The sequence below is a fragment of the Lepisosteus oculatus genome, chromosome 14 (assembly GCF_040954835.1).
Source record: "Lepisosteus oculatus isolate fLepOcu1 chromosome 14, fLepOcu1.hap2, whole genome shotgun sequence".
Lineage (NCBI taxonomy): Eukaryota > Metazoa > Chordata > Actinopteri > Semionotiformes > Lepisosteidae > Lepisosteus > Lepisosteus oculatus.
In genome coordinates, this window is record NC_090709.1 from 53,560,315 (window position 1) to 53,573,894 (window position 13,580).

At 44.0% G+C, this 13,580-nt stretch overlaps 5 non-coding genes across 5 annotated transcripts; 1 reads left to right on the forward strand and 4 right to left on the reverse strand.

Annotated features, from left to right (window-relative positions):
* Window positions 1-9: 9 nt before the first annotated feature.
* On the reverse strand, window positions 10-82 carry trnaf-gaa (transfer RNA phenylalanine (anticodon GAA)). The gene has a single exon. It is a non-coding gene; the product is annotated as a tRNA-Phe (tRNA).
* A 1,231-nt stretch (window positions 83-1,313) lies between these two features.
* Window positions 1,314-1,386, reverse strand: trnav-cac (transfer RNA valine (anticodon CAC)). The gene has a single exon. It is a non-coding gene; the product is annotated as a tRNA-Val (tRNA).
* Window positions 1,387-2,080: 694 nt separating this feature from the next.
* On the forward strand, window positions 2,081-2,152 carry trnah-gug (transfer RNA histidin (anticodon GUG)). The gene has a single exon. It is a non-coding gene; the product is annotated as a tRNA-His (tRNA).
* A 574-nt stretch (window positions 2,153-2,726) lies between these two features.
* On the reverse strand, window positions 2,727-2,799 carry trnav-aac (transfer RNA valine (anticodon AAC)). Its single transcript has one exon. It is a non-coding gene; the product is annotated as a tRNA-Val (tRNA).
* A 109-nt stretch (window positions 2,800-2,908) lies between these two features.
* On the reverse strand, window positions 2,909-2,981 carry trnaf-gaa (transfer RNA phenylalanine (anticodon GAA)). Its single transcript has one exon. It is a non-coding gene; the product is annotated as a tRNA-Phe (tRNA).
* Window positions 2,982-13,580: the final 10,599 nt, after the last annotated feature.

The window sequence follows — 13,580 nt, forward strand, 5'->3', positions numbered from 1 at the left end:
GAAACAAAATGCCGAAACCCGGGATCGAACCAGGGACCTTTAGATCTTCAGTCTAACGCTCTCCCAACTGAGCTATTTCGGCGGTGCGCAAAGCCCACAGCCACCTGCTCCAGCCTTCCTGTGTTGTGGCATGAGCGCACCAAGAGTAGCGGGAGAGTGTTGCAGGAACGTCACTCAGAAGGAAAGCCACCCAGCTGCGCCCTCTGAGCTCTGTCCAGCGCATCTTCCTCGCATGGACTCCTGCCTGCGACGGGCAGGAAACAATAAGCAAGAACACAACGACACCCCATGGGTGTCTCATGACCGCACCTTAGGTTGTGACACGTGCAGGTTTGAGGGGTTGCCGGGCTACTTTGGCGCAGAGCTTGGGCGGAGGGGGGGCGGGAAAGCAGACAAAAAGGTGACACCTCAAGGTCTGCACGATCACAGCTCTCCGCCGCCCCAGGCTTCCGCTCGATAAGCTACTGGACACACCCGCCCCTCCTCACACAGACCGTGGAAAAGCCCCCGAGTGGGAGGGCTCTCTCTTCCTCCCAGGAGCTCTTGGACACGACGCACAGACAGGGCGCGGGGAGCCGCCGCCTGCAAACACGGCTCCAGGCGGGACTCCACTCCGCAGGAGCCGCAGAGCAGAGGAGATGAGGGCAGCTTAGCTCCTGTGCAGAGACCTGAGCTGTTGTTGCTGTGGATGCTGTCTTTTCTGCACTCGGGGTAGGAGTGAATGTTGAGTTGCCCTTAGAAATGAAGCAGAGCACTTCAACGGCACGGATGTGTGTGTGTGCGCCCTGGTGATTCTGGGAGACAGATCGAACCTGGGCTAAAAGAGAGGGGGCTTAGCCCTCTTCCATTTGCTAGTTCAAAGTTGTACAACCCCTTTGTATCTGCTAGGCGGCGTAGTCGTCGTGCACAAAGAACGCTTTGAAAAGCGTCAAAGGCAAGTCATTCCGAGTTGGTCGTTTGTGTTTTCCGTTCAGACGCGAAATGCTGAAATGATCTCTCGGCTCCTCGGTTGTCATTTCTGCTCCGTAAAGGAATCACAGCACGCGTCGGCTTCCAGCATGGTGGGTCGGGACACGATGCCGGGGGTTGGCGAGAGCGATGTCTTCCTCGTTAGTATAGGACCTGTCACCTGTCCCCACCTGTCACGCGGGAGACTGGGGTACATCAGGACGCGCCTTGAAGTGAAAGCAGGATGCGCTGTGACATGCACTGTGCAGATCCCGCCACACTAAGAGGTGGGTCCAGTGGGTCTGTTCGATCACAGCGCTAGGCGAATCCCCAATCCCCTTTTGTGCCTGGCGACAAAAGATGTCTGTTTCCGCCCGGTTTCGAACCGGGGACCTTTCGCGTGTGAGGCGAACGTGATAACCACGACACTACGGAAACGGTGGTAAGACGTGCCCAGCGGCCCAGCGCTGAGCTTCGCCAATGCGATTCAGCTGCTTCCAGTGCCTTTATTGGAGTGCGCTGATGGACCGTGCTCTCTCTCCAGAGACCAGCACGCCTGTCATGGACGGAGCAGGAAAGGCGGCGCCACATTCTACAGTCCTCTCCACGCAATCGACGAAATCGGGCTACTGAAGTGGAGAAAATCGCCTCTCCAGAAAGTGCAAATATCATCTTGGAGACTATAAATCCTATTGCCGAAGGTCAGCCCTGTCTACCAGAGTAACCCTCCCACAGCGATGATCAGCTCGTCTCACACGCGAGAAGTTTCGGTTGGAAACAAGCGCCCCCTCTTCTCGCACGTTTTGCACGTTCGAGTAGTTTTAATGCGGCTCTTTCGTACACGGTGCTGATCTTTTGGAAAGCAGGAGGCAAAACCGAGTCGAACCGCCTGGGTGAAAACCAGGAACCCTAACCGCTAGACTATATGGCAGCGAACAACCATGCTGTTCCCGGCATCATGCAAGCAAACTACATAAATATGAGAAAACACGCAAGAGAGTTGTCACTCAGAGTGTCGAAGGGTCGATGTATACTGGGGCTCAGTTGAAATGCAACGTCAGGACTTTTCCGAATTATGTCACACGAAGAGAGCACAGCCCTTTCCGCCCTGCCGCATGTGTCTCGGTAACTCGCTGTGATCGTATAGTGGTCAGTACTTTGCGTTGTGGCCGCAACAACCCCGGTTCGAATCCGGGTCACAGCAGAATAGGGGCGTCTGCTTTTACTACTCGCACGAATGAAGGCAAAAAAAAGCCAATCGATGTGAACGAACGGCGCTTTACAGAGGAGTACTGCCTGACTGGATCGTTCATGAACGACAGAGGCCACTCCGACCTCTTCTCGGTTTTCTTTAATGACTTACTAAGGATCTTCTTCACATTCGCCCATGCAGGGGAAGCCAGTTACACCAAAGCAAACGCAGGAAAGTGCATTTCAAGCAGAGACCAGGAGGGACTTGTTTACACCGAGAGTGGGCGGAGAATGGAACAATGCGCCCAGCCCTGTTGCTGGAGCCGATTCTTGATGAGCTCTTGGGCTCACTAAGAGGCCCCCGCTGGATGCTAATCTTTCTGTTGTTCTTGCAGGTCCTGCGCTGCTTTTGAGCCGACAGAGCTCGTCCTGGTCTGTCGGCACAGCCCAATTGCAAATGATCGGCTCCGCGTACAGAAGGAACGTGCGTTTGGTACAAGAGTGCACGAAGGCACCGGAAATACATTGGGAACAAATGACCGGTCGCTCAAGACCTCTGTGAAGTACAGGAGCGTGCAAAACGAGGCTGTTTCCGCCCGGTCTCGAACCGGGGACCTTTCGCGTGTTAGGCGAACGTGATAGCCGCTACACTACGGAAACCTGTAGGGACTGCTGCTGGTGTCTCGCTTGCGTTTGGGGCTGAGAAAGGGACGCGTCACTTTAGGCAGGTGGCGCTGGAGAGAGGAACAAAGGGCGCGATGAAACAAAATGCCGAAACCCGGGATCGAACCAGGGACCTTTAGATCTTCAGTCTAACGCTCTCCCAACTGAACTATTTCGGCAGTGCGCAAAGCCCACAGCCACCTGCTCCAGCCTTCCTGTGTTGTGGCATGAGCGCACCAAGAGTAGCGGGAGAGTGTTGCAGGAACGTCACTCAGAAGGAAAGCCACCCAGCTGCGCCCTCTGAGCTCTGTCCAGCGCATCTTCCTCGCATGGACTCCTGCCTGCGACGGGCAGGAAACAATTAGCAAGAACAGAACGACACCCCATGGGTGTCTCATGACCGCACCTTAGGTTGTGACACGTGCAGGTGTGAGGGGTTGCCGGGCTACTTTGGAGCAGAGCTTGGGCGGAGGGGGGGCGGGAAAGCAGACAAAGAGGTGACACCTCAAGGTCTGCATGATCACAGCTCTCCGCCGCCCCAGGCTTCCGCTCGATAAGCTACTGGACACACCCGCCCCTCCTCACACAGACCGTGGAAAAGCCCCCGAGTGGGAGGGCTCTCTCTTCCTCCCAGGAGCTCTTGGACACGACGCCCAGACAGGGCGCGGGGAGCCGCCGCCTGCAAACACGGCTCCAGGCAGGACTCCACTCCGCAGGAGCCGCAGAGCAGAAGAGATGAGGGCAGCTTAGCTCCCGTGTAGAGACCTGAGCTGTTGTTGCTGTGGATGCTGTCTTTTCTGTTCTCGGGGTAGGACATCAGGAAGCACATTGAAGCGCTGCGACATGCACTGTACAGATCCCGCCACTACTGGGCCCGATTTCCCCGGATCGAAACCGGGCGGACACAGGCCCGTTTCGTTTGTTGCCACGCACACTGTTTGGGGATTCGCCTAGCGCTGTGATCGAACAGACCCACTCACCTCTTAGTGTGGCGGGATCTGCACAGTGGATGTCGCAGCGCATCCTGCTTTCTCTTCAATGCATGTCCTGATGTACCCTGGTCTCCCGCGTGACAGGTGGGGATACTTGCCAGTATACTAACGAGGAAGACATCGCTCTCTTCTTAGTGTGCAAAACACTTACTTGCAGCATTGTGGGTGCTGTGGTTTAAATGCTATTGGTTTGTGAACAGAATACCCCTATTCCAGTGCATTGTGCCACATTAAATAAACACACGAGAAAAAGAGATTCAGAACGCAAAGCTGTGTCAGTGTTCTGTGTAAAAAATCGGTTTGAACATCATGGGAGCTGTTTTTAATAAGCTGCTGAGTAAAGAATATTTTAATCTTCCTGCTGTCAGTAGTATTGTGCATATAGTTGACTCTTACCTGAATGAAAACAGGACGTAAAGGAAGGGTTTCAGAATTCAGACAAAGCTTTATTCCCGTGCTTACAGTCCGAGTAATTGGAGACTGCGCTATTCTGTTGCCTATGGTCATATACGGGTTTTTCGCATGAAGCCGTATTTAACAGCATTTCTCGCGTTGTGAACTTGTGTATACAGCGGTCCCCCGGGTTCCACTTAGTGCGTAATTACGCATCGATGAAAAACCGGAGGTTTAAAAAAAGATAATTAGCTCACTGATACTTTGATGTAGAGGCTGTGGAAATATCCACGTCGTGGTCTTTAAAATGCATTTGGTTTAAAGGCGTTCTGTGCTTCCGTTGCGAAGATATGGACAAAAGAATATTCGTGCTTGGTCCAAAAACTGTAATATAAACGAAAAAGTAAAGGCTGAGAAAGCATTCACAATGTATTTTATGCACAAAGCAAGTATTCTCGCGAATCTAAGAGGTTTCGTGTAAACGCTACAGGCGTGGCAAAATCGTTTTCGAACTTCAAGCTAACTTTACCCCGGTGTTTTACGCTGCTCCTTTCTACACTGAACTGGTCATTTGGACACCGTAAGACAAGAGAGACACATTTCTATGTAATCAGGAAACCAGGAATCCTAACCGTTAGCCCGTTAGTGCCACAGAAAAAAAAACGTTTCAGCAAGATAAAATTGCAGGGTAAACACATTTTTTTCTTTTTCGTAGCGCTTGTGTTTTGTTTGATTTAGCGAATTTTATACACTTTATTTCTGACACATGACTTAAAAGGCTGGTAGAGTATATTTAATACAAAAGCGCTGAACAACAATTTTCATCTACCGTATTGTCATGTTTTTTTAAAAAAGCGAGTTAAATGCATGTATAGTAAATGTTTTTTTTTTCATATAATAGTGTTTATGGTCTGATAAACGTAATTCATTATTTAACGGACATTTGGTATAATTAAAAAAATACTAATTCACGAATGTAAACATTTTTTACAATAACGTGTTCTATTATACATGCAGCAATATCACCAGACAGTTTAATGGTCTGTCGTCCTTTTACAGTTCTGGGTTTTATTCTGTCTTCAGATGCACCAGATGTATTTTTAAAATACGTAAATAACAATTCTGGTGCAGCAAAGCATTCTGATTAATTCAGATTCACTCTTCACGTGTGTTATAGATATCATATAATGTTTTTGTATCCACGCAAAATCTCGCATGAAGTTGATAAACTTTGCTTGTAACATATTTAACAAGGCACAGTGCCAAACTATTAAAATACATCAGAAAAGAACCCGAACTCATCTAATTGATGTATTTGAAACGAACGGGTGGGAGACTTTAATATGGCGTTCTGGAAATTCACTTTTAGGAGTTTTCGGAAGTCTGGACCCAGATATACAGTGAGGGAGGAGTGCTTGACTTCCTGCTTTCAGCTCGTGCATTGTTTCTACGTGTGAAAACCAACAGAGAGAGCTTTATCGGTTCACAGAAACGTCCCAGCAGTTTTCTAGGTTAAGATGGAAGAATAAATGTAATAAATGGAGATGTTATTGCTGCTGGGGAGTATGAAGGCGGTTTAGCGAGGCGGTGGCGTGTGGAGGGAGGAGACGCGCATTCCGCACGGGCAGCGCAGAGCAATGAGTCACACCTGCTGCGCGCTGAGTCCTGTCCTATATAACCGCTGAGCCCGGACACAGCCTCTCCAGCCAGTGCTGGAGTTTTTTTTTTTAAATAATACTTCAGAAAGTGCAGGAACTGACTCTTTTGCTCAGTTGAGGCTATAGGAATCTGTGTTTCTCTCAGGCTGTCAGGAATAGCGCTTATTATATTTTTTTCTCAGGCTAAACAGTATCATTGGGCTGAATTTCAGTTAAACGCCTAGTTTAGAAAGATCAAGAATGAGTTAGGGAAGACAGAGGTGGAGACTAATGGAAGTTATGAAAGCCATTAATGGGTTGTCTCTGCTTGAGCTTGATTTAGACCTTAGTAGTGCAAAGTCTAGGGGTTAATTGCAACAAACTGAAAGTGAAGTACTAACAGGCGTTCAACCCGTGTTTAGTACGCAGCTGTGGTCTGAAGTTGTGCTCCACCTTAAGTCCAATTGCAATGAACGTTGCTATTGTGCTTAGTCCAGCACCGTACTAAACCTGTTCTCAATTGCAACGAACACAGAGTAATAGTTGTTGCCCTCTAGAAGTGACTAAACTAGTGAATTATTTTAAACCACCTCTTAATATGGCTTGAGCAACTTAGTACCATACTTGGTGTAACGATGAATTGCATTAGAAGGCTCCAGAATATAGTGGAAATAATATCGTTACCACGTACTGAATTTATGCATCCGTCGCTTGAAAACATTGTAATATTTAATTAAAATTGCTTAACACTCATACCACATTTATTCATAATGAAGCTGATTAATATGTGTATTTACAAAAGTGACATTTCCTAATTATGTTGAATGTTAATCATTACTAGTAGCTGTGAAGTTTAAGGTGCTAGGGAGTGAAGAGAACAGAACTTAAACTATTATTTATATAAATGTAGCGTGAGGCTTTAATGTGTTCTATAAAATCGAGGAGTCAACTGGATAGATTTGTTAAATATTTTAGTGATGGGTCTCCGTATTTGTGGTTATCAGAGGAAAGCAGGGATGAGGAGGAAATAGGTGGCACCCAAGCATGTTAAAGGAAAAAACTCAGCATCTTAAGTAATTTATGATGGTTTACAGTCCCTTTTCTGTCCTGTGGCTGTGATCCAATGACTGTGTTGAAACAGCCAGGGTTGTGCTAGCTCTTGATGGACTGGTATGCAAACCAAATGACAGACAAGCAAAGCAATGTTTTACAATTCTGAAAGCTCGTTCAATGTGGCTTCTTGTGTTTTTATGACTCCTGTTATAGTGCTGGTCTTGTAATGTTGTTGGATTGTGCACAGGTGTCAGAAGATACCGTTATAAAGGATAAGCATGAGTTAGCAAAACAACACGCCAGCAAGCACTTCCCCACTTTGAAAGGAAGATGCTGGAACTGATTCTGAGAAGGTCAGACGAACAATAATTGTTGTATTTATTTGCTCAGGTAGTTTTATAAGTAAAGTTCTGTTAAAAATAAATTAATGTCAAATTAATACAGTAGTGTCCTGTCTCAAGCCCACAGCTGCAGTTCTCATTTGTTTTGTGACTTATTGCAATTGAGTATCCCTCATTTGGTGAATTGTAGCCTCAATGCAATTCTTACATTTTAAAACTATATTTAAACTACATTTCCTGACTAATTTTAAACAAGAGACAAAGTAATTAGCGTGGTCTATGAATTAACCTACTTATCAGATGCAATGTTCTGATGCACAGTCCCTTGCAATTCGGGCTAAATAGTACAACAACAATGCTGAGCCCTGTGAACTGGATTAAGCACAAGATGAGCTGAGCTCCAACTTGGTTCCAAATGTTTATTAAGCACAAGTTGAGCTGAACTGAAAAGAAGACATTGGAACTGACTAGAAAATAACTTAATTTGAAATGTACGCTCCTACTGATACAGGAGAGGGAGAAAATCAAAGTTCTGAAAAGTAAGCACAAAGCACACCCTGCTAAAGAAATGTATTGCCTTAAAAAAAAATGCCTAGGTCAGAGGAACAATTGTTTTTTTTTTTTTGCACAAGTTTAATTTCCAGTTCTGTTAAAAATTAAACTTAACTTTACTGGTTATTAGTTGGTGTGTTTTGTAATGATTTAGCTATAACGATGTGTCCACTTATTCATCTGGAGTGTTAAACAAAATTAATGCTGCAATAATACAGTAGTGTTCAATTTCAAATGCACAGCTGTGGTTCTCATTTGTTTCATGACTAATTACAATTGGGTATCTCATTTAATAATGACGTAGCCTCATCAGGTGAATTGTAGCCTAAATGCAATTCTTAAATTAAAAACTAACTGATTTGTCAGGAAATTTATTTTGAATATAAAGAAGAAACAGAAAAGTAATTGTATATTAATGTGGCCTATGTATTATTCTACTAATCAGAAGTGTTCTGATGTACAGTCCTCTCCAGTTCGGGCTAATTAGTTCAACAAGGCCAAGCCCTTGGAACCGGATTAAGCACAAGTTGAGCTGAGCTCCATCTTTGTTCCACATGTTTTTGCTGCAATTGAACTCGGAGCGGGAGATGATCTCCAGAATGTACCGTACTAACTTAGCACGCGGCTGTGTTTTAACTTGGGATGTCCATTGCAATTGACCCTGTGGGTTTATATACATGGGTTTCTCTGCATACACTACCATAAGGGAGGAATGGTGAGTTGGAGGGAGGGCAACAGTTTGGTTTATCGAGAATACACCAAACTGAGTAGAACTACAGATCCAACCATTCAAAATGTGCAGTAAATAGCAGTGCTTGTTCTGCAAAGAACTGTAGGATATCGCATGATGTATCAAAGTAGGGTGAAATATCTTGTAAAACCGCCAGGCGGAGCTATGAAAGCTTAATGTCTCATGTGCAGCATTTGCGCTGTTGCTAGAAAATGTATTTCTAAATATCACAAAATGTTCAAAGTTAAGTGATTTATTAATAACAACTAATCATTTCAAACTGCTTGTATTCTAAAATTGTATTTTGTTTGCGGGTGATTTGTCACTGTTTTCACAAACTTCAATTTATTAAACGTCTTAGATATGGTGTTCCAGACCTCTGTTTACTTTCTGAAACTCCATCGATATTTCCTGTTTTCACACAGATAAGAATAAACTGCACGTGCAAATCTTTTCACAAGTGTAAAGATGTTCTGTGCTCAATAGCTCTTTAACACAGTACGCATTATGTCATATCTTTAAACATCAGTTGAAGCATTCTGAAGTCTGACAATCGTAAAAAGTTACCAAATAATATTGGTGAAACTGTTACCTGTCCTGGATAAAGCAATTAGAAAATAGTTGGATTTACACTTGTAAGAAAATTTCTGATTTTAATGGGACATGTTGAGTCTTTTCTTTTCAGCTTGAAATTAACTCTTGCCTACTATGTATATTCCATTGCAGCCATTTTAATGCAACACAGCTCCATACTTCTCACAAAGTCTAGGCTAGGTGTTACACCCCACTGTGTTTATGTAGATTAGACAGTTCTACTTGGGGAGGGGAAGGAACTTTCAGTTTTCTGGTGTCATTGTTGGCCTTTAACATAAGGCAATCAGCAATCAAATGTCCTGTTTTTTCTTAAGTTGAACAAAGATGTGCCACATGCATACAGTGTCATGTTGTATATTTTTAATGCTACTACAGTACAGCTTGTGGGAAATACATTTGTCCTGTATCAAAGTTTAACTTACCCTACATTACAAACTGAGTGAATTCAACAGAATCGACGGCTAAAAGCAACATGTCAAAATGTTCCCAAAATAACAAAAAGTGAACGAGTTGAGGATTCGATAATAGAGTAATCATAACAATAACTCCCGAGTTGTTTAATGCAATCCAAACGAAAGAAGGACACTTAAATAAACATGAAAAGACTATTTTTTCATTGACGAAAAGTAATGTCGCACTCTCTCTTGTTTAATCTGATTGTTTTATTGCTGCACAGACTAAAACCAGAGAGAAATAGCACCTCTTTCTTTGAAGCATTTTGTTTATCCTATCATGTATCGGTTTCCAATCATACAAAGTAAGTTCTGAGAATCTCCAATTCACCATACCTATGTTTCCCTGGAGAATGCAAAGCCCTTTTGCCTCTGGACCAGTCAAAATTTATGGATGTGGTTCACCCCCAGTCCCAAAATTGCGAAACGGAAGAGCAGCGTAGCGGTCGGCTCTGGCTGTCCCCTCTGTGCCGACACACTGCACATTCAATCCCTCCTTCTCTTGACTGATGGGCAAAAGGTGGACATCTGGGAGAACTGTACGTGGCATCTGTGAGTTCTGCTGTGTAGATGGTGCTTCCTGAGGGGAGAGAGACAGTGGGGACGGCACCAGCCAATTCATTAGTGGTGGTGAGCAGAGAGGACAGGATGGAGGGTCCTGAGGGGGTGTGCTCTGCTGGGGGTGGAGGGTTGTATGGAGATACGCATTGCATCAGGTACAGCAACCTGTGTGGCAGGGAGGGGCACTTTTCAGGAGATGAAGGTCTGTTTGGAGACGGCTGACACCCTAGTGTTTGACTGCTGGAACATACAGATGCAGCCATTCAAAATGCGCGGGCGATACCGCATTATTTTCCGGTACGCTGTACGCAGTCTACCGCGAGTTACCGGTAAATACTGCTAGTTACCGTAAATTCACCTATAATACAGCAAGCAAAATAATAGTATCCAGAATTTCAGCAAGGTGGAGCTAATAAAGCTCAACCTCTCATGTTTGAGCTGTGGCCATCAAAGTCTTTAACGAAGATATTACTAATAGTAGTAATAATGAATGACCTTGGACAAGCTGTAAGTGTAAACTCAAAGTATTGCCCTGGTCCACATTCTTTTTTTTATTGACCGTCTTTGTAAAAGTAACACCACAGCATTTCGCAATCACGCATTTGTTTCCAATCATGCAAAGTACAGTAATTTTTGAGAATCGATCCACCATGCTTTTCACATGCTCATAAAAGAGATTGATTTAGGAACATAAACATATTACCGTATGCAAACTGTACTGTATACAGTATGTATATGTATATTTAATGTCTTAAATATGTGCCCGTTTAAGTATTGAATATTTATATGGAATTTTACCACTGAAGGGAAATCTTAGTGCCTGAGCATAAAAAGAATAGGAGCATACTGCAACGCGTGTGAAGGCCATAAACGATATTAATTTTGGAACTTAAACATACAGTATATGGCTGGTCTCGGTACTTTAAAGAAAACATACACACCAGTATTCCATTTCTCCCTAAACATTTTAACACACTTTAACTAACGTGATACCGGAGTCAACAAGCATACTTTTAGAATTTGATTAAAAGGGAATATAATATGGAATCGCGTATCTCAAGAAATTAATAACGATATGATTATAGTCGTGTACTGCGACAGGGCTGTGTAGGGCTGTTTCGCCTCTCTCTTCATGCGACTTCCCTTGTAGCCCATTGGTCTACGTGCCCGATTACCAACTCACGGGTTGTGTGTTCAAATCCAGCTGGTGCTGGACTTTTCTTTTAACAAACATTTCTTCGAAAAAATAGAATAGCAATATTATGGACAATCAATTGACTTTTATATTTCAAAATATCACAACATGATCGATTCTAAGTCATTTTTGATAACAATGAATAGTCACCTTCTTCCCTTCTGACAACGGTCCCTGCTTCTGCTTCCTGCTTCTATTGTGTGTGTGTGTAATAGAGTACATTTTTATAGAGAAATGGAGGCTGGACAGTATGCGTTACAATATACACATTTATATTGATTTAAATCGTGTTTTGATTTAAATCGCAAACGCATGTTTAATTATATGTGTTTTTTTAAATCATAATCAGGCTAATGCAACATAAATTGATACAGTATCTTTGTCTTCTAAGTATCTTAATAAACTTTCAGCATAGCTTTCTACCCGTTTAGATTTATTTTTCTTGGGATTTTGGGATCAAACGTGGAAGGATTAGATTGTAATAGTTTTTATTTTTCAAATACGTTTTAGAAAAGTGTAATCTATACCTGCCCAGACTGTACGCCTTCCTAAACCCCGCTCTGACCACTTTCACTCCTGTCCTGCTCTTCCCCGCGCACCCCAGCCGGGCACTCTTCGGCCTCTGCCCGGGACAAATGTATATTTTGATCTTTACACCCGGAGTGGCACCGAGGGAGCGTCTGCATTTATAACTTAGTTTTTAAAATTAGTCAAGCAATATGAAGCATCTCCTTTTACTTTTAAGTCCCTTAAATACATTGAGCACAGCTTTCTCACTACTTAAGATTACTTTTTGATACCATCCTTACACAAAGCAGGAACTTTCCGATGACATACAGTACAAGTGGAAAGATTACAGATTTTAATCGTCTTTAATTTTGTTACGTTATACGTTTTAGGAACATTTAATCTAAACAAACACCACAAAACTATTCTCGATTGTATTTCTGAATGTTATGTCACATCTACAGTAGTTCACTGCTTTAAATACATCGAATTAAGAAAGTTAGATGTAGCACTTTAGATCTTTTTTTCTGAACCAGGGAAAATCTGATCATGTTTCTCTATAACAATAATAAAAAACATTATTTTACTTATCACCTTTAAAAGTGGCATCTCAAAGCAATACAGTAGATCGAAAAACAGTTAAAAGGGACCAAAGTAAATACCAGACAAACGCAAACGCGTTTTTAATAGAAATGCTTTTATTCATTCAGCAGAGAGTGAGAGGGACATCCAGCAGAGAGAGACACACACACAGGTTTCCATTGACAAACGTAATTGTTTTTTTACATTCCTCTTGTCTAACAGGAATGTTTTGTTTGTGGACAGACTGTTAGACGAGAGGAAAAGCGCACCTCCTTCTACGAAGCATTTCGTTGATCCGATCACGAATTATTTTCCTGTCGCACAAAGTAAGGGTTGAGAATCTCTGATTCACCATGCTACTAATGGTTTCCCGGAGATTGCAAGGCAAGGCACTTTTGCCTCTGGACCCATCGAAATTTACAGACGTGGTCCACCCCCAGTAAATTTCAAAAGTCACAAGATTTCGAAACATGAGGGCGGCATAGCGGTCGGCTCTTGCTTTCCCGTCTATGCCGATGCACTGCAAGTACAACCCCCCCTCCATCTCCTGATTGATGGGTAGCAGTTGGACATCTGGGAGAATTATTCGTCCCACTGGCGTCTGTGAATTCCGCTGTGCTTCCTGGGGGGAGATAGACGGCGGGGACAGCATCAACCAATTCCCATGCGGTGGTGAACGGAGAGGCCGGGATGGAGTGTCCTGAGGCGGTGTGTGCTCTGCGGGGGGCAGAGCTTCCGCCAGGCATTGCAACCTGCGCGGCGGGGAGAGGCACTTTTCGGGAGACAGCTGCTCAACTGTTTGACTGCTGGAACATACTGTCTCCTTCCTCTGCATTTTCAGGAGTGTCTCTAGCCTCCCAGTCCTCCCCAGTAATGCATCGTACTGCTCCCGCTGCTGCCAAAATGTCTCCACACAGATGCTGCTTCTACAGGTTGGCACCCTGGCCAGTGGCCGAGAGCAGAGACCCACGGCCTGTGGCAAAATAACATAATTCATGTAAGAAATAAAGTCACACAGTAGTATTCATCAGTCGCGGAACAGAAGTCAAAATAAACTTTTCTTTTTTTCCGTCTTACCGCTTTCTTTTTTACTGTCCTGGTGGTAGATCGTTTCGCCCGTGCGGTGTTTTCTTGAAGAATAGGCTACGAAGAAATAATTATAATTGAATTTAAAATTCAAAACGGCAAT